This window comes from Chiloscyllium plagiosum, chromosome 7 (genome assembly GCF_004010195.1).
Source record: "Chiloscyllium plagiosum isolate BGI_BamShark_2017 chromosome 7, ASM401019v2, whole genome shotgun sequence".
NCBI lineage: Eukaryota > Metazoa > Chordata > Chondrichthyes > Orectolobiformes > Hemiscylliidae > Chiloscyllium > Chiloscyllium plagiosum.
This window is the reverse complement of record NC_057716.1, coordinates 5,723,184-5,744,485: the sequence shown is the minus strand read 5'-3', so window position 1 is coordinate 5,744,485 and position 21,302 is coordinate 5,723,184. Positions and strand designations below refer to the sequence as shown.

The window sequence follows — 21,302 nt, the reverse complement described above, 5'->3', positions numbered from 1 at the left end:
GCGTCTTTTCTAGAAACCTGCAAGAAAACGAGGTGCGGGATCCCATTACAAATCTCCGGCCACCGCATCAGGTTTTTTTTTTCTCTTTAAATTCCCTCCCCCAACCCCCACAAAGATGGGAAGAGCCCCGCCGCTGCATCGGCAGCCACAGAAATCCCTGACCGCGGGCACTTCCACCCGGGGGCAGGGGCTGGATGGTGGGAGGAGACCGTCCGCCTGGTCCCCTGTGTGTGAGTGACACACGGCAATCCCGCCCAAACCTGGCGCCTGGCTGCTTGGATGTGGGGAGGAGGGAGGGAGAGAGAGAGAGAGAGTGAGGGGGGGGGTGTGTGTGCCGAGAGGAGGGAGAGAGAGAGAGGGGGAGTGTGTGGGCCGAGAGGAGGGAGAGAGAGAGAGAGGGAGTGTGTGTGCCGAGAGGAGGGAGAGAGAGAGAGAGAGAGGGGGAGTGTGTGGGCCGAGAGGAGGGAGAGAGAGAGAGAGTGCGGGCCGAGAAGAGAGAGGGCCGAGAGGAGGGAGACCGCGGTGGCTGAGACCGAGCTGTCCTCCCGGGGAGGGTGGGGGAGCCGGCTGTGACCCGGCGAACATGCTGCTGCGGAAAACATCGGGCGGCAGCGCTGGGGGGCGAGATTTCCGAGCGGCTCCCCGGGAAGATCTGCATCGCTTGCAATAACGCCGAGCCCCGGGATATATTTCTCTCTCTCTCTCTATTTTGGAAAAAAAAAGGAGGCGGGGTGTCCAAGACCCAAGACCGAGCATTAGAATTAGAGAGCCGGTTTAAAGGCTGCGGGGAGAGAGGGCACTGAGAGAGTCGGCAGCCGCATTGAGAGCGCTGCTGGAGAGGGAAGGACTTGGCTCCTTTCCTGACACTGTTGGGCACCTCGGGATGACTGGACTGAACACATCTTTCTCCCTGAGGTGAGTAATCGCTCCAACTCCCAGCTCCCCACCCCCCCTCCGGTGAATCCGATGCAGGACCTGAGGCCGGAGTTTTCTCATCTCCTGGTCCTGAGGGGCATGAATCTCTCCGGGATGGGGCCAGGGGCCTGGGGTTGGAGAGAAACGCAACAGATCACGGCCGGCATTCTGCATATTATCGATATGGTTTATAGATATTATATATAAATCACGTGTATGTTGTGAATCTGTTCTGGTGTGAAAGGGTTGCTGTCACGCTCGGTATTTCTCTGGCTCCATCTGTATCAAGCTCCCCCCCCTCTGCTCCCTCCCTCCTCCCTGCTACCTCTGGGTGGGGTTCACCTGTTTTTCCGAAAAGATGATGTGTTTAATACTCGCCTGTGTCAGCCCACCTTGTGGCTCCGCCTCATCCCCGGAGCGGGTTGCTGATGATGCGAGGAGGAGGAGGAGGAGGAGGAGGAGGGGGGGAGCTTGCTTGAGTCCAGACGATGCGACATTGGTGTGGAGTGATTCCCCCAACCCCCCCCCACCCCCCGGCGGCTGCTCCGTCACATCACCCCTGGTGTTTCCACAGCCACATCACCGCGCCGCTGCTGCGATTTTGGAGACACTGCCGGAAAGGATGAGCGTTGTCACGGTGGGCTGGGGAGGTAAACGCTCTCTCGTGGAATCGGTAAATAATCCATTGGCTCATCTGGCAAACTCTCTCTCCAATCGTCCTCACCCCGGGAAAGCCAGTGTCTAAACACAAGCAAAGCATCTTCCTGATTCAGTGGTGGAAGTTCCCCTTGGGTTGTGTCGCCTTATTCCAAGTGTCAATAGTAAACCGTCCCGTCTCGACAAACTTTGACATGATTGAGCACACCATCCTGTGACGGCTTTCCTTGCAGCAGCACTGGTCCGCTGCCATCCTTCAACCGAGTGAGTAAAATCACCTGCAATTCCTGTTTCCTCACACTGCAACATTACCTCTGGTGCCCCCCAAGGATTTATCCTTTATCTCCTCCTATTTGTACGCCATCCTATTCCATCCAATTCCTTGGAGACACTACAGTTTTTGCTTCTATGCTGGCAACACGCAGCTCTATCAGGTTTCTCAAATACTAGATTGCCTGTTCAACGTTTGGAACTAGATGGGCAGAAATTTCCCTCAATTAACTGTGAAGCCACTTCTTGCCTGGAACTCTGTTTCCTAGCTACCAACTCCAACTTTTAGCCAGACAACTACTCAAGGCTGAAGCAGACTGATCACATATACTTGATTTTGGCACAAGCTTTCAATCCACTTACCTGTGTAATTCCTAACAATGGCCAGCTCCATCTCTGCCTTGGCTAATCTATTGCTAAACATTTTATCACCAGACTATGGTATGCCTCAGCTCAGCTAATGCTGATTCCCTCATCCATGCCTTTCTTATCTCTACACTTTACTAATTCTTGGCAAGCCTCCCACATTCTACCCTCTGTAAACTCAAAGTCATTCAAATCTCTGCTGTCTATGTCCTATCAAATTTCTTTCACTCATCATTCCTGTGATTCCTCCTTCTGGTTAAGCAGCACCTAGTATTTTAGAATTCTACTTAACCCTGTTTTCAAATCTCTCCATGAATTTGACTTTCACTGTCTAATTTCTTCCCATTGTACCGTCCTTTGGGATAGCTGGCCTTTTTGAGTATCCTCAATTTTAATTGTTTCATAGTTGGGGACCATACCATGTTTCAAACATAAACTCTGGAATTCCATGTTTAAATCCCTCTGACACACCTTAGAATTTACCTCTTTGGTCATCACTCCTAAAATCTCAGTCACTATTGGCTCAGTGGTTAGCACTGCTGCCTCACAGTCCCAGGGACCTACATTCAATTCCAGCCTTGGGCGACTATATGAGTTTGCATGTTCTCCCCATGTCTGTGTGGGTTGAGCTTCTTCCCAGAGTCCAAAGATGTGCAGGTTAGGTGGATTGGCCATGCTAAATTGCTGCATAATGACCAGGGATGTGCAGGTCAGGTGGATTAGCAATGATGGGAATAGATTGCATGCAGTGGGATACTCTTCAAAGGGTCGGTGCAGACTTGATAGACCAAATGGCCTTTATCAGCACTGTAGGGGTTCTATGAAATTTTTGCTTTAGTGAAGAATTTTAGGGTATTTTATTAATTTAGAGGTGCTACATAAATACAATTTGTTGTACAGTAGCTGTTTGGTTTGATTGGACCACTTTTTTTTATATTAGCAGTTCACTTAAATGGGCGGCTGTAAAGTGAAAGAAAAACAGAATGTGCTGTAAATACTTAGCTGGTCAAGCAGCTTCTGTGGACAGTGATGTGACCCTGTTAAGTTTAAAAGAAAGATTTAGATTCCCAGTGACCGGCTGAAAGGGATCTTACAACAAGATTTAATGTTTCAAGACTTTTACTGGAACAAACAAACTAGGGTAAACATTGACCAAATATTACGTGGCAACTAATTCTCTGAACCGCAGACAAACCGTCTTTTATTTCCATTTTAACACGATGGAAAATCCTATACCAGAGTTATACTTGCAACACTTTCCCCATAGAATTTCAAAGCTTTTGTACAGGAAACACAAGAACAGGAGTAGGTCATTCAGCTCATGGAGTCTGCACTGCCTTTTAATATGACTGACCGAACACTTCAGTGCCTTTTACTCATGTTATCGCCATAGCTGTTTGTGCCATTCAGAATCAAAAATTGAACAACTTCGCCTTGAATGATACTCGAAATCTGAGCTTCCACTGCCCTCTGGGGCAGATTTGTCACCCTGAGCAATGGAAAATTCTCCCTATCTTGGCCCTAAATGGCATCACTCTTATTTTTAATTTGTGCACCCTGGTTCAAGACTCCCCAACCAAAGGTCACATTTTACTTGCATCTACCCTTCAATCCCTTTAAATATTTTGTAGGATTTCAGTAAGATCTCTTATTCTTCGAAACTCTAGAGAAAGCCAGTCCAGTTTGCCAAATATCTCTCCACAGGACAGACCTGTCATACTGGGAACAGGTCTAGCGAACCTTTGTTGCACTCCATTCATAGCACAGAAATAAGGAGACTAAAGCTGGACACGGCAGTCCAGGTGTGGTCTAAACAAGCTTCCATACAATTGAAGCAAGTCTTAACTACTCCTGGACTTAAATTCTCTTGAGATAAAGGCTCATATGCCATTTGGGCTCTTAACAGCTTGATGCCCCTGCATGTTACTTTTCAGTGACATTTTGAGAAAGACACATCTATACTTTCCAACCTTTGCTGGCCAAAACCCCTCCTTATCCTTAAGGATGGGATTGTGCTTACTGTGGTGTAGCTTACAGTTGATCCTGTCTCTTGTTGTCGTCAATTTTACTTAATTATTGTACTACAGCAAAAATGAGTTTTTGCATGACACGAATGAAGAAGAAAATTGTGTAATCAGTTAAGTGAGAATACTGCACAAAACAAAACATAAATATTGTTAAATAAAGCATTCAGTAAAGGCAGTACTTTAGATGAAAAATGCTCTGTTTTAAGCATCTGTTAAAGTTCATAATGTTGAAATTTACGAAACAAAATACTTCAGATGCCAAGAAAATTAATTGTCTGGACTTTTAACGTATGCAAAATGCCATTGCTCAACAGGTTAGTTACCTGTTAGACAATATTATTCAGTGGTACAATTCAAATTAATTGTTTTGTCTGACAATAATGGATTAGACATCAACATTCTGTTTTAATATTACTGACCTTATATGATGCATTGGTTGACCGTCAACTTGCTTGGCATTTGCCTGTTCTGTACAGATCTAGAAGTTGGCTAGCATTCCATTTGTTATTGATTTAAAGTACACTTAATATAACTGAGCAAATGCAGCATATTCTTCAAATTGCTGATCAAAACTGAACATTACAAAGTAGCATTCTCATCTTTGAGTGCTGTATTCTTCTCAAAGGGTTGACCATATTTTTAACTACAGGCCTTACAACTGTTGAAACTTTGGATTTTAACATTATGATTTTTTTTCTGCAGAAGCATTGGGATGAAAAATATATATTCTCCATTACATTTAGCACATTATTTTTCATAAGTAGACTTAAATACATCAACTGTCATTCTATTGTGAAGCATTTTGCCTCTGAATTACCAGAATTTAGATTTATGTCCAAATTCAGGGTTTGAGTAGAAAGATCAATGGTGACAGTCTAAAATATCCCATAGCACAATATCGAGGAAGAGCAGAGGAGTTATCCCTGGTAGCTTGTCCAATATTTTTCAACATCATAAACAGATTAACTGGTCAGTGTTACATACTGCTTGTTTGGAGTTTGCTGGATACAAATTGACTGTTATGTTTCCTAGATTACGGGTCACAGTCTTTCCTTGGCAGCAAGGTACTTTGAAATGTTTATGTTTGTGAAAAATGCTGTTTAAGTGCAAGTCTTTGTTTCTTTAAGATTTGTTTATCTCAATAATGCTAAAAAAGAATGATTTCTTAAAGACAAGAGTAAAACACATATACATGCACAAATGTCTCAGCAGGATATCATAACCTGAAAGCAGAGAACTACCCATTTATTCTGTTCTGGTAGCTTTGATTGACAATAATTACTGACCTTTGTACACATGGAGTTTAAAGATTCTAAGTCAAATTGATCTGAGGTTTGTAAGTTTGCAGATTACACCAAACTTGGTGGTACAGTTGACAGTGAAGAAGGTTATCTAAGATTATAAAGGAATCTTGATCAATTGGGCAATGGGCTGAGGAGTGGCAGATGGAGTTTAATTTGGATAAATGCGAGGTAAATGCATCTTGGTAAAATTAACAAGGGGCAGGACTTAGTCAGTTGATGGTAAGGCCCTGGGTAGTGTTGTTGAACAGAGAGACCGAAGGGTTCAGGTACATAGTTTTTTGAGAGTTGTGTCACAGGTGGACAGAATGGGTAAGAAGGTGTTTAGCTTGCTTGCCTTTAATGCTTAGACCATTGTGTATAGGAGTTAAGACATCGTGATCAGGTTGTGCAGGATGTTGGTGAGGCCACTTTTGGAGTACTATGTACAGTTCTGGTCACCCTGCTATAGGAAGGATATGATTAAATTGGAGAGGGATCAGAAAAGATTTATCAGGATGATGCCAGGACTGCAGGGTTTGAGTTATAAGGAGAGACTGGACAGGCTGGGACTCATTTCATTGCAGCATAAGAAGTTGAGGGGTGACTTTATAGAGATTTGTAAAAATCATGAGGGGCATGAATAAGGTGAATAGCAAAGATCTTTCTAAGGTGGGTGAGTTTTTAAGGTGAGAGGACAAAGATCTGAGGAGCAACTTTTTCACACACAGGCTGGTTTGTATTTGGAATGAACTGCCAGTGGAAGTGATAGTTGCTGATACAGTTATTACATTCAAACATTTGGATGGTTACACAAATAGAAAAGGTTTAGAGGGATATGGACCAAATGCAGGAAGTGAGACTAGTTTAGTTTGGAAAACTTTGTCGGCATGGACGAGTTGGACCGAAGGGCCTGTTTCCATGCTCTATGACTATATGAGATGGTCTAGTGACCAAGTCATACATGAGAAAGCTGAAACTGTACTTTGTGATACAACTACCAAGCTCTCATCGCGGAAACATTTCTAGCCCTGAAATGTTATGAAGAGTTCAATTGTTTGTATTATCTGACATAATATATTTCTCAATGCAGTCATTGGCCAGATCATTTTCGAAAGAATATTAGAACTTGTTTCACAAGTTATGACTGTGGACCAGAAGACATTATATGAAAAAAGAACTGCGGATGCTGGAAATCAGAAACAAAAACAGAAATTGCTGGGAAGACTCAGGCCATGTGATGACAGGGTCTGGTTTGTAGGGATTGTAATAAAGACATGAATGGAAAAATGAAATTCTGTTCAAGAGTCCTTGGGGACCTTGTGGCCTTCAGGACTAAGTATTGAATTAAATAATTTTAAGGTCTGAGCACCTTCTCCTATGTCCTTACCCCAACTTCTCTTTTTGATTCAGAAGATATTGCCTCAATTTGCACTGAATAATTTGATACACCTTATATCCAGATTTGGGACATATTTTGACAGCTGGTCTTCAATTGTTATAATGTAAAATAAGCTCATGGTCTTAGAAACAATGAATTTAAAAGTAAGTGAAATGAGTTAAATTGGCACTTGCTAACTTTGAAAACCTACACCCCCTATTCCTGTACCTAATGCAAATTTCAAGAAACTAAAAGCTTCAGACAAATTACAACTAAAAACAGGAAAATTGGAAAATATTTTTAAAAAGGATTGAAATAATTGAATTAGAAAGTTAAGAACATTAAACACCGATACCATGCATCATTATTTGTTAAACACAGCATTTATATTTAGAGCTTAATTGTGAAGTAATTTAAGTTGTTTCAGGTCAGAGTTGAATGTATGGTAGGAATGCACAACTGGACAGTGATACACAATGGCAACCTCTGTTCAGAGTGAATTGGATTGGGTTGATTTTTTTGTCTTTCTCTCTGTGGACCAGTGAAGGACATGGTCTCAGTGACATCAAGTCACTTCCTCTCACTGCAGGAGGTTTGTTCTGTTAGGGGACTGGTTGGATAGAGATACAGTGGAACCGGAGTGCAGACTGCTCGATCATTTTTCAGTTCAAGGCAAAGTTCATAAAAACAAAGGCTAACACAATCTTGAATGAAGTTACAGTTGTACTGTGAAAACAGTAATGTGATTGAAATCAAGTACTATGTTTTAGTGATCAGAGTTGAGGAATGCTTGACATAGTGTCAGGACACTGAAAAGAACTCCACTGCTTTTCCTAGAAAGAATTCCAGAGCATTTTACAGCCACCTATGGAGATTGACAGCTGCTCAGTACTACGTTGAAGTGTCAGTACTACGTTGAACTGCATTGCTCATTAGAGTGCGGCTTGAACCCACAACCTTCTGGCTCAAGTACAGGAGACTGCCACAGCTAACACCCCTTACTCCTGCAATTCTATTAATGGCACATATTCAAGAGTTTCAAGGGTTTTACAAAAAAAGATACTGATATTTGAAGCAATACAATGCTATTGGTATGCCAGATCTAGCTGATTATAGTGATTAAGGTGATCTGGAGCTGCATGCAGAGCTTTTGTGCACTTCACACTATTAAGTCAGTGCAGATTGTATTTTTCTCTTTTTTTTTCAACAATGTATTACTTCCCTTTCTATACTGTTTTGCATTTGCTCTTGTGAGTTCTTTGTCACTTTCACGAGTGCTCTCTCTGTCACTTTCACGAGTTCTCTTAAATGCTGTTCTGTGTTTGGACTGTTTCTTATGCTCTGGTCGTCTCTCTTACTCTTTCTCCCTTTGCATTGAGTGACACGTTATGCTATCACAAAGGACAATTCTCATGAATTGGTTTGATGTCCTAAGCTCCCAGTGGGCCATAGACCATGGCACAGTATCATTTTAAATGGAGGCTGCTGAGTTATTACAGCATTCTGTAAATTGTTACTGATTATACTTTAGCTAGAGCTTTCATGTTTTCACTTCACTGTGCTACAGTTGCGTTTTAGCCAGTCATAAAAGGCAAAATATGTGCATTAGTCTCCTTGATAGCCACTTTGCAGAATAAGCATATGCAAACAAAAAGTAAAATTTTGTTTATTATTTTGTTTTTAACAATTCCTGAATACAACATACATAAATAATATTGCCAATACCAGAAAGAATTGAAAAACTGCAAAGAGTTTATAGCGAAGACATTTTGAAAGAAATGGTGTGACGTATTTACATTTTCTTCATGTCCAACATGCTAGATAAATATTCAGACAGGAATTTCACACTAAAGTGTTGCTCCTGTTCTTTGGTGAGGGTTGGCAGGGGGGGAGGGATGGGGAGTGGGGCTACCGCAGTGTGATGTGCAAGTTTCTGATCAGGCCATTCATGAACTCAGGTTGAGACTTTTGCTGCCTTCTGGGAGGAAGTCCCACCTGTGTTAGCTGCTGTCAGGTCCCAGCAGTGCCTCTGGGAGTGGAGGCCACTGTTAGGACTGGAGCTAGGTTCCAATGTAGGGTATCACTGGAGCTGGATAACAAGCTGGCCTGTGGAGGTTTCTACAGGTCCAGTCTGTCTGGCCCAATGAGAATGGTGAGGGTTACAGTTAGGGGAAGGCCACTGGGAGCTCTATTGAGCGTAGGGTGTTTGACTAGGGTGGGTTCTCTTGCCTGTTCTTCTCCCCCAAAAGATATTAGTGAATCAGATGGATTTTTACATTTGATAGTGGTTGCATAGCTGCTGCCTTAGGCTGGCTCTTAGTTCCAGACATTTTATTGAATTCCAATTTCATCATCTATTGAGGTGGGATTCAAACCCATGTGGATGTGTGGATGACAGTAGGAGCTTTATGGAGAACGAGCAAACAGACCATAGCACAGTGGTAGAGGGAGCCATTCATGAGGAGGGAAGAAAAGAGAAATGTAATTGTAGTTGCAGATAATATAATCAGGGGAATACACTGTTCTTTGTGGTCAAGATCAAGAATCTCAAAGGCTGTGTTGCCTGCCTGGATTCAGAATATCTCGGCTGGTCTGCAGAGGAACTTGGGGGTGGGAGGGAAAAGATCCAGTTGTTGTGGTTTATGTATGTACTCATGACATAGACAGAAAGAGGAAAGAGATTCTGCTGAGGGAATGGATAGCTAGGGGCTAAGTTTAAAAAGCAGAACCAAAAAAAGGTAATGATCTCCTGATTATGTCTTGAGCCATGAACAAATAAGCACACGCCAATGTGATTAAAGAGGTAAATGCATGGCTGAAAGATTGGTACGGGAGAAACGGATTCAAATTTATGAGACCAGTCCTGGAGAAGGAGTTGCATAGAAAATTATGGAAAAAGTAAAGTGGGGAGGGCTCAGCTGAGGTTTTTAAAGTTTCCAGAACATGTAATAGGACAGAGATTGTGAGAATAGTCAGAAATATGACTTCAGACACAGCAGGGGACAATTATAAGAAGCGGGGGGGGCAGTCAATGCAGGACTATGAGTGTTGTACTTAAATACATGCAGTATATGAAACAAGCCAAATGAATTGTAGCATGGATTAAAATTACAATGTTGTGGGTATCAGAGACATGGTTGCAAAAGGACCAGGGCTGGATACTAAATATACAAAGATACACTATCTGTAAAGGACAGGCTGATGGGGTGGGGTTGCCTTGTTATTGAGAAATGAAATCTATAGCAGGAAGTATTATAGATTCAGAAGATGTAAAATCTGTGTGGGTAGAGTTGAGGAATCACAAAAGAAATAAACAGCCTGATGAGAGTTATATATATAGGTCTCCTAGCAGCAGTCAAGATGTAGGCAAGAGTGGATGTTGGACCACTGGAAAATGAGGCTGGAGAAGTAGTAACGGAGAGCAAAGAAATGGCAGAGGAACCGAATAAGTACTTTGCATCAGTTTCCACAATGAAAGACACCAGCAGTATATCAGAACTTCGAGAGTCAGGGGCAGAGGTGAGTGTAGTGGCCATCATTAAGGAGTATTTGCAGAGGAAGCTGAAGGTGGATAAATCACTGGGACCAGATAGACTATACCTCAGAGTTCTGACAGGGATGGCTGAAGAGATTCTGGAGACATTGATGGTGGTCTTTCAGGAATCACTGGAGTTAGTGAGGGGGTCCCAGAGGAATGGCTAATGTAAAACATCTGTTTAAGAAGGGAAGGAGGCAGAAAGGCAGAAAATCATAGGTTAGTTACCCTGACCTCAGGCAATGGTAACATTTTAGACTGAGGGTTACAATTAGGGGAAGGCCATGTGGGAGCTACATTGAGCACAGGGTGTTTGACTAGGGTGGGTTCTATTGCCTGTTCTTCTCCCCCAAAAGACATTAGTGAATCAGATGGATTTTTACATTTGACAGTGGTTGAATGGCCACTGCCTTTGGCTGCCTTTTAGATCCAGATGTTTTATTGAATTCCAATTTCATCATCTATCATGGTGTGATTCAAACCCATGTGGATGTGTGGATGACTGTAGGAGCTTTAGGGAGAATGACTAAACAGATGGTAGCACAGTGGTAGAGAGAGCCATTCATGAGGAGGGAAGAAAAGAGAAATACAATTGTAGTTGTGGATGATATAGTCAGGGGAATACACTGTTCTCTGCAGTCAAGATCAAGAATCTCAAAGGCTGTGTTGCCTGCCTGGATTCAGGATATCTCAGCTGGCTGTGGAGGAACTTGGGGTGGGGAGGGGAAAGATCCAGTTGTTGTGGTTTATGAATGTACTCATGACATATATAGAAAGAGGAAAGAGGCTCTGCTGAGGGAATATGACCAGCTAGGGGCTGGAAAAAAGCAGAACCAAAAAAACATAGTGATCTCTGGATTATGTCTTGAGCTATGAACAAATAAGCACAGGTCAACATGATTAAAAAAGTAAATGAATGGCTGAAAGATTGGTATGGGAGAAACAGGTTCAAATTTAAGGGACCAAGTCTGGAGAAGGAGTTACGTAGAAAATTATGGAAAAAGTAAAGTGGGGAGGGCTAGGCAAGTTAGACAAAGGACAGTCAGTAGACATCTGTTTGGATTTCAAGAAGGCCTTTGACAAAGTCCATTCAGGAGGCTTCGAAATAAGATAAGAGCTCATGGTGTTAGAGTCCACGCTAGTGCATGGATATAGGATTGGCTGACTGGCAGAAGACAAAGAGTGAGGATAAAGGGGCCAGTGACTAGTGAAGTTCCACAGGTGCCTGTGTTAGGATTGAAATAACTCCACAGAGGCCACTAGCTCCATCAAGTCACTGTTTATTTACATGTGGAAAATCCTTGACACTGATCCAGCTCCCTCCAAGCCAGCTCTCAGAGTAAGCAGACCCCCTGACATTCCTGTTTATTATTTTTTGCAGAACCCCTGACACTCCTGTTTATTTTTTTTCTTCTTAACAGTCCATTTTTTTTTCCTTTTTGTTAACGTGGAGAGTCCTTGACACTGCTCCAGCACTCTCACAGCCAACTGTCATAATGAACAGAACCTCTGACACTCCTATTTATTGTTTTTCTTACAGAAAAGTGAAGAGTCCTTCATACACTAATCCAGTTCCTTCCAAACCAGCTCTCAGAGTGAGCAGATTCCCCAAAACACATGTTTATATCTGTCAGCCAGAGTTCCCTGATTGGACCATGGTAATAGCCCCAACCAGGGAACTCATATTCTATGAGGTCCAACCAGCTGACCTTGAAACAATCATGACAGGGACCACAATTATTAATGTTCTACATTAATGATCTGGATGAAGAAACTGAGGGTATTGTTGCTAAATTGCAGCTGACACAAAAATAGAGGGGGGGTGCAATGATTGTGTTGAGGAAACGGGGAGGCTGCATTAGGACTTAGATAGGGTAGCAAATTGTGCAAAGAGGTGGCAGATGGAATATAACATGGGAAAATGTGACGTTATGCACTTTGGTAGGAAGATTATAGGTGCAGATTATTTTCTAAATGGGGGAAGTTTCAGAAATCTGAAGGGCACAAAGGGACTTGAGGCTGTATAAAGCTCTGGTCAGACTGCATTTGGGACATTGTGTGCAGTTTTGGTTGCCGTGTTTAAGGAAGGATATGCTAGCATTGGAAAACGTCCAGAGGAAGTTCACAAAAATGATCCCAGGGATCAAGGGTTTGTCATATGAGAAGCAGTTGAGGACTCTGGATCTGTACTTGATAGAGTTGAGAAGGATGAGGTGGGATCTGGTTGAACCTTACAGAATACTGAGAAGCTTGGATAGAGTGGACATGGAGAAGATGCTTCCACTCGTCGGAGAGATTAGAAAACAAGCTCAGAGTGAAGAGATGACCCCTTAGAAGTGAGATGAGGAGAAATATTTTCAACCATAGGGTGGTGAATCTGTAACTCATTGCCACAGAGGGCTGTGGAGGCCAGGCCATTGAGTGTATTTAAGACAGAGATAGATATGTTCTTAATTGGTTAGGGGTTCAAGGGTTACTGAGAGATGGTAGGAGAATGGGATTGAGAAACACATCAGCCATGGTCTAATGGCAGAGCAGACTCAATAGGTCAAATGGCTCCGTCTTGCACCTACATCTTATGGTCTTATGTCCCCAGATCATTAACCTGGGAGTTCTAGATTCTGAATCTAGTGGCATTACTACTACGTTGCCACCTGCTCAGGATTTTTAACAATAATAGTTAGAAGGAGTAAATTGAAAGAAACTGGAATGAGGAATGAAGTGAATGGTGTCACACTGGAACAAATTAATTATTGTCTATTAAGGGCAAGTGGTAGCAGAAGTTGTCAGATCTAGTGCAGAAGTTAGAAGATGGATAAAGTGGCATATGGTGTGTTGGTGTTTATTGGTAGGGGGATTGAGTTTCAGAGCCACGAGGTCATGCTTCAAGTGTAAACTACACTGGTAAGACTGCACCTGGAATATTGTGTACAGTTCTGGTCACTGCATTATAGGAAGGGTGTGGAATCTTTGGAAAGGGTTCAGAGGAGATTGTTTTAAAAAATTCTCAAGGTCAGGTTCGTAGGAGAGTAGTCTGACACAGAACAAACGACCAAGAGGCGAGACTGCTAGAATATGGGCATTTTATTCCCTGCAGTGTCGCACAACGGGTCTGGCTTATACTCACTCTACATGTTACAAAAACTGGGAGCCGTCAGTTCTCGTAGAGCGGTTGCCAACAACCCACGCTCGGCGGTTAAACGTAACCCCGGAGCAGACTCACCGAACTGGAGACTTTTCCAGCTGATATACTCCCTTCCAGATATAAACATTCATGTGAACAGCAGAGCAAGGCTAAAAAACACATTCCATTCTGGTTACATACAGATAAGAAGATTCACACGGGACTAAGCAACACCTCCATTCCGGTTAGATTCACACATGTATTGGGACATAATTTTTAACCGTTTCACCACAGAGATTTACTAGGACATCGTCTGGTATGGAAGGAAGATCTTATGAGGAAAGGCTGAGGGAACTGAGGCTGTTTTCATTGGAGAGAAGAAGGTTGAGAGGTTACTTAATCGAGGCATATAATATAATCAGAGGGTAAGATAGGGTGGACAGTGGGAGCTTTTTTCCTTGGATGAGGAAGGCTAACACGAGGGGATCTATTGAGGGGTGATAGATTTAGGACAGATATCAGGGGTAGTTTCTTTCCTCAGTGAGTAGTAGGGGCATGGAATGGCCTGCCTGCAAAAGTAGTAGACTCGTCAACATTAAGGGCATTTAAATGGGCATTGGACATGCATATAGATAATAATGGAACAGTTTAGGTTAGATGGGTATCAGATTAATTTCACAGGTCGGCACAACATTGAGGGCCAAAGGGCCTGTAACGTTATATGTTCTATGTTCTAAAGATGGCCTGATTTTGTGAAGGTGAAGAATGTGTTAACAACTAGAAAACGCAGGCATGTAACAATGGAATCACAAGATGCTACATTCTATCAACTTTCCTGTATGCCTTATAAACCCTGGAGAATAACTAAAGATGTAGAAGAAAATAGAGGACTTTGAGATGTCAGTGCTAAGATAGAGGCTAAAATTTCCATATATAGACTTTAAGACAGAGGTACTAGGAATTGCTAGAGCAAATGACATCCAGAAAAAAAAATCAGTATTTTGACATTTGATCAAATGACGACAGAGGGCCTGCTGCCTTCCTCCTAGGAAGGGAAATGGAGGGCAGCAGAAAGAGTGGTCAACCAAGGTGTAGTTGGATGTCAGGTGTCACAAAGCAGACAAGTTACAGCTGATGTGTGAGGGTGGCGCAAGACAGATGAGGCTGGCATAGCATGGGAGGAGCAGCTACAAGCAAAGGCAGTATTTCCAAAGGTTACGGCCAGACAGGTAATTTTCCTGTTAGAGTTTGGTAAGTTTGGGGTCCTGTCACATCTGCGCCCAGTGCCGATTCATGCAAGCATTGGCGGAGGCGAGTTTGCGCCCAATATGAGACCTGGCTGCATCAGCAAGGTGGTCCCGAAGCAGACTCATGGCGACAGAGGAGTCATGTTTGGAACTGTGGTATTGGCAAGGTCCAACGAGAACTTATAGTGGTGACGGCATTGGTGGAGGTGAGCTGGCACCGAAGAGTTGTGACTTTTGTTCCAGTGGCAACAAAACAAAGAAGGGGACTTATGCCTAGCCACAGGCCTCATCGCCCATGGCAGAAGCACTTAACAAGTGCAAAATAAAACACTTCTTTACTTCTTCATTTTCCTGTCTTTTCTATTGTAGGGTTTGGTTTAGTTTTCTGTGTTTTAACACAGCGCTGGCAGCACTATACAGCATTTTTCACTGTATTTTGTAACAAGATGCATGTGATAATGAATTAAGCAAATCAATTCAAGGTTTCAAAGGATTGGACGTTTAAATGTCATCTGTTTCTGAAGAGAGAAGCAGTCACTCAGAGCAGCTGTTGTTAAGCAGCAGAGATTGAGAACTGTGGTGCCCTTTCTGAGTCTATTTGTCCTTCCACAGGTAATAAAATTATGGAATTAAATTGGAAAGAAACACTGAAGCCTGATGACACATCAGAGAAAAGAATGATTTTACACTTATCCTTTCACAATCTGATGTTATCCCCAAGACATTTGAAGCCCATGAAGTCCTGTCACTATTGTAATGCGCAACTGTGAATCAAGTTACTATAAATGCCTGATGATTCTTCTAAATTTAAGAAATTACCATGATTAAAAACTACAATTAGACAATTTTTTGTGACATTTCTAAGTAGTTTAGTAAAATATTATAAGAACTGACAGCATAGGTGATGTATTGTAGTAGTAGCATTTGAAAGCTAGTGGACATCACTGTGATTCACAACAGTCACATTTTGTAGTGGATGTCAGAAACCTGTGAAGTTTTGGCCCAGATAGATGATTGTCCTTAATGAAGGTGAAATGCTAATCTTGTCTCTCTCAACAGATGCTACCTGACCAGCTGCATACTTCCAGCATTTTCTGTTTTCTTTTTAAAATATAGATTTCCAACATCTGCAGCATTCAACTTTTGTTTTCCGATGGGAGAAATGGGTTTCAATTCCTGGGACACTGGCACCAATACTGGGGAAATAGAGAGCTGCTCTGTTGAGATGGATTGACTGGAAAGAGTGCAAAGAAGACTTATGAGGATGTTGCCACGGCAGTAGGCCCTGAGTTATAGGGAGAGATAGGTCAGGATAGGACTTTATTTCTTGGAACATAGGGGAGTGAAGGGTGACCTCACTGAAGTGTATATAATCATGAGGGGCAAAAATAAGATGAACGCATATAGTCTTTTTCCCAGAGATGTGGAATTGAAAACTAGAGTGCATAGGCTTGAGGTGCAAGGGGAAAGATTTAAGAAGGACCTGAAGGACAACTTCTTCATGCAGAGAGTGGTGCATATATGGAATGGGCTGCCAGAGAAAGTGTTTGAGACAAAAAAACTTCAGATGCTGGAATCCAAAATAGACAGGCAGGAGTCTGGAAGAACACAGCAGGCCAAGCAGCATCAGGAGGTGGAGAAGTCAATGTTTTGGGTGTAACTCTTCTGGACTGAGAAAGTGGTTGAGGCAGGTGCAATAGCAATATTTAAAAAACATTTGGGTAGGTACATGGATGAGAAGGATTTAGAGGGATATGGACCAAATGCGGGCCATTAGGAACTAGCTGAGTGGGCATCATGGTCAGCATGGGCCAGTTTGGGCCAAAGGGCTTGTTTCCACACTGTATTACTTGATGATTTGAATTGTGTTGTGTGCATGGTCTCGCTGCATCTGCATGAGTTACCTCCAGGTGCTCCAGTTTCCTCCCACAGTCCAAAGATATGCAGGTTAAGTTGATTGGCCATTCTAAATTGTCCATAGTATCCATGAATGTATGGGTTAGGTGGATTAGCCATGGGAAATATGGGGTTATGGGGATGGGGATTGGGTCTGGTAGGATGCTCTTTGGAGGGTCTGTGCAGACCCGATGGGCTGAACAACCTCTATCTGCACTGGAGGGATTCTATGATTTTCTGACAGCTACAGATTTCGCAGATTTTCCCTTATAATAATTTATTTTGTGTCACAAGATAATTATTTAATATCTAATTTAAATAACAATAAGAAGAAAAGATTGAACATATTATGGATCCTTATAATGGATCTGCAATTCTTGAAACTTTGCTGCAGATCACAGCTTTACACATGTCAAGCTGGCAGCTTGGGCCTGGAAGGCCAAGTTGCGGGTTAGGATAAAATATAGTTGCAGCCTCAGATGCAGTTCTAAAATGTGAGTTAATTAGGGGAGAGCTGCAAAAATACCTCACAGTCGCATGTGCCAACATAAGAGTGCAGAATTAAATGCAAACAGTCATTGCAAAATAAATAATTGCCAGCAAGAGAGATGCCAGACATTTCAAAATAATAAATAATTGCATTTTTCTAGTATCCTTCACAATTTCACCATTGACCAAAGTGTGCCATAGTCAAAGAATACTTTTGAATTATAATCAGTAATCTGAGGTAGAGAAACCATTATTACTTGCATAACAAATCATAATTTCCAGCAATCACTAACCTCACCTCCTGTGGAGATTTTCCTCCATGTCTTCCAACTTCATAATCCCCATACCTGAGCAGCACCTTGTTATCTCCTTCTCAAAATTCACCATCTGGATGGCTCTGGTTGTTTCGGGCTGTTCCTGCTATCAAAAGAGCTTATTTCTTCCTTTTATTAACAATATTTGTTTCTCTCCTCATCTCTTTCCTCTAAATCCATTACTGATCTGTTGTCCTCTGTCACTTTCACAGTTTTCAGTTCCCTGACTCTAATCATCTTCTCTTCATGGATGTCCAATCCCTCAACAGAATGGAAATGAGGGCTTTTTAATTTGTCTTTGCAAAGAGATTTCCAAGCTAGAAATACTTGACCTGAAATAGAAATAATTTCCAGAATTAGACCCCTGATAATTCCTGATGAAGAGCTTTTGTTCAAAACATTGACTCTCCTGCTCCTCGGATTCTGCCTTACTGGCTGTGCTTTTCCAGCGCCACACATTTTGACTCTGATCTCCAGCATCTGCAGTCCCCACTTTCCCCTAACCACCGTCACCCTCCTTGACCTAGCTGAGCTTGTTCTCTTATTGAACAACTCTTAACTCTACTTACTTTCATCAAATTAAAGGCATTGCTGTGGATGTCTGGATGGGTCCCAACCTTTCCTCCCACTTTCTGACAGGAATAGAACTTTCTTAATTTGGTCCTGTTCAGGACCCCTCCCAAACCATTTTATTCAATACCGAGAACCATAGATTGCTTGCAGCACAGAAGGAGGCCTTTTGGCCCATTGAGTCGGTACAGGCTGCATGCAAGAAAGATATTCACAGAGACATACAGCATGGATGTGCCATTCATATTCTGTGCTTTTCTCCTCTGCCCTGCGGTTTCTTTTTATCTTCAGAAATGTACCTAATTCTTTTTTGGAAGCCTCCATTGATGGAGCCACTGGATCTGGTTCCACCAGACTGTCAGGTGGTGCATTCCAGGTCAGAACCATCAAAACTATATGTTGCTTCTTTTCTGAATAATCCTAACACACTGTCTTATGTTTTTCAATACCACTGTACCACTAGATTCTTTTTAAAACCAATGTTAATTGTTTGCTTGGAATGTTATGATATCCATCTGAGTTATATGGGATTTGAATTTCCTGCCTCTGAGGTAGGGACACTATTACTGTGCCATATTTTAAAAAAAAGTGTATCTGTATATGAGTACAGGCGATTCACCAATTAATGCCCAGCAGTTACTGTCCAAGGTACCATTTGCTGGTTTGTTTATTTTATTTGGTTGTGATTTTAAGAAAATCCAGTGTGATTCATATAACACATTTAGAAAAGGAATGAAATAACACTTTATTAAATTGATCAGTTTACTTTACTTTTAGCTTCTCATGTATAAACTGAGCATAATGAAACTATGAGATATAATGAATTGCTACCTTATGTTATTAAAACATTATTGTTGTATTTTAGTGCCTGGAAGCTTGCATCCTTTGACTGTTGTGTGATTACCAGATTATGAAGAAGCATTGTGTTTTTTCCCAAAGTACATGGGTTGAAATTGGTGTATGTGAAGCAGCCTCATAGTAAATAGACATCCTATTTTTGACCCAGTCAATTTATATTTTCCATTGACTTAAATAGTACTAAAGTTTTTAACCGACTAAAAGTAGCAAACAAGGAAAGAAGGTGTCACCAAGAGTTTGAACTAGTGTCCTGTAACTTCAAGAAAGAGGATTGGACATGGTGGAAAGTTGGCTGGTGGTTCACTAAGCACAAGTTGTTCAATTTTGAAGCCAGTTCTAATCACTGAAGGTTTGCTGCCTATTTAAGTCACTTTGTGGCCTGAATGTAGCAAGATGTTTAGACATGAGGGTAAATTATGATTTATAAATTAAAATTTATAAATTAAAAAGTATCTGGAGTTAAAAGAAATAAAATGTACCAGCAAAAAATACAGAAGTTTGTTTTGTTTGCATTTTCCTTACTTGTGCTTTAGATTTTGGGTCGAGCAGTACACCAGGAGTATCTTGATCATCATCTTCACTAAGAATTTGTATCGGTTAGGAAATCTTTAGTGTGTAAACTACCGGCAGATGTTGGATGTGTTAACATGATGTAGCAGCATATCCACCCCCCTAGATAGTTCAGTGCTGACAAACTGCCTGGCTATCCGTTTGTACTAAAAGGCCTGGCATGGCATATGTGACAGCGCTGCTCCTTGAACAAGGTTATGCTGTCCTTGGTTTTATTTTCAGAGAGTTTGTAAAAGACAGACTCTGAAAAGTCTGGGTTTGGATGGGTCTTAGGGCCAGTTTGATCATATCTAAAAGTTACTGTCTCAGGCAAAAGGCTTTCATGTATTTAAAAAACACTTGTACAATGTAAGGGGAGTGGCCAGTTCTCCCAGCTCATCTTTTCTTTGCTCAGGTCTGGCTATTCACTGAAAGCAGTCAGGGCAGTTGTAAAAGTTGCCTGACCCAAAGAAGCAGGTCCAGGTTGATCCACCTCTGTCTCGGACTTCTCTCCTGTAAGACCCTGTGTTTAATTTTACCTTTGCTGCCAAGGGGTGTTTATGGGGATTGTTGCAAGTATTGGAACACCATCATTCAGTCAGAATAATCTGTTGGGTTTCCGGACAGGTTAAGTTATTCAATATTCTGTTTTGTTTGCGTTTCATTCAGTAATCTTCTAAATAAATTCTGTTTTGTTTAAAACTACGTGGTTTGACCAACTGCATCCCTCCTGGAAAATCTGTGTTACATCTGCTTAAAACAATGGGCAAAGTTAGGGTCTGGGCTACTTTCTTGAAATATTTTGAGGGGGTCTGGCCTGGTCCATAACAGATTGGTGGCTCTTTGCGGGATTTGTTCTGTAGTTCCGATTTGGGATTAGGGTTGTTGGACTTGAAGGCAGCGAGTGGTAGGTATTAGTGTCTTTTGTTCTGGGTGTTGAATTCAGTTGGTTTAAACAGTGCTTGAGATAGCAATTTTCAGTCACCAAGAGTTTTCTGGGCGTGGAAGAAGTGACCTTGGAGTTTTTCAAAAGGTGATTCAGGCCCACCTGCTGGAATAGGCAGACAAGCTGGGGTTGGAGCTGCCTCCTTCTGTGAGGAAAGGAGACAGAATTGCAGCAATAGCTTAGCATTTAAATTTGCTGGAAACACCATCAGAATCTTTAGAGGTGGCTAAAATTCAATTGAAAATGAAGTAGCTTGAGTTAGAAGCAAAAAACAAGGAATTATGATTAAAAGCAGGAGAGAGAGAAAAGAGAAAAGGAGAGAGAGGAAAGGAAGAAAGAGAGAGAGCTTGACCTTCAGAAATTGGCACTTAGACAGGAAAGTCAGCTTAAAAGGATGGAGATGAAGACTGAAGGTAAACTTAGTGAGCAAGAGAGTGAGGATGAGCAAACCCATGGTAGCCAAAGGCCTGGTGAGAAACCGTTTAAATATATTCAAGCATTGCCAAACTTTGATGAGTAGGATGTGGAAGCCTTTTTCACCTCATTTGAAAAGGTGGCTAAACAAATGCAGTGGTGAGTGGCCATGTTGGTTTTGTTGATCCAAGCAAAACTTGCAGGCAGAGTGAGTGAGGTATTCGCATCCTTATCAGAGGAGTTATCTAGGGCATATAAGGAGATGAAGAAAGCCAGCTTAAATGCATATGAGCTTGTGCCAGAAGCCTACAAACAATGTTTCAGGAATCTAAGAAGGGACCCTGATCAAATCTACATTGAGAGGAATCCAAGATGGTGTGTCCTGTTGGGATTGTGTTTGCTGGGCTCTGCGCTACAGCACCGATTTGACAGAGCCAGAACCCATCCCGAACACTTTACTGTGA

The 21,302-nt window shown here is 42.1% G+C and overlaps 1 protein-coding gene across 4 annotated transcripts in view; it reads left to right on the top strand.

Annotated features, from left to right (window-relative positions):
- The first annotated feature begins 144 nt into the window (after positions 1 to 144).
- The window catches only part of hecw2a (HECT, C2 and WW domain containing E3 ubiquitin protein ligase 2a), a 335,739-nt gene continuing 314,581 nt past the window's right edge, over positions 145 to 21,302 (top strand). For 2 of the 4 annotated variants that reach the window (XM_043692903.1, XM_043692904.1), the window contains exon 1: positions 472 to 915. The gene's annotated coding sequence lies outside the window, so the exon portion shown is untranslated. Of the gene's footprint in view, positions 231 to 471; positions 916 to 1,489; positions 1,837 to 21,302 lie in introns of those variants that run through there. The other 2 variants (XM_043692900.1, XM_043692901.1) reach the window with 2 other exon arrangements.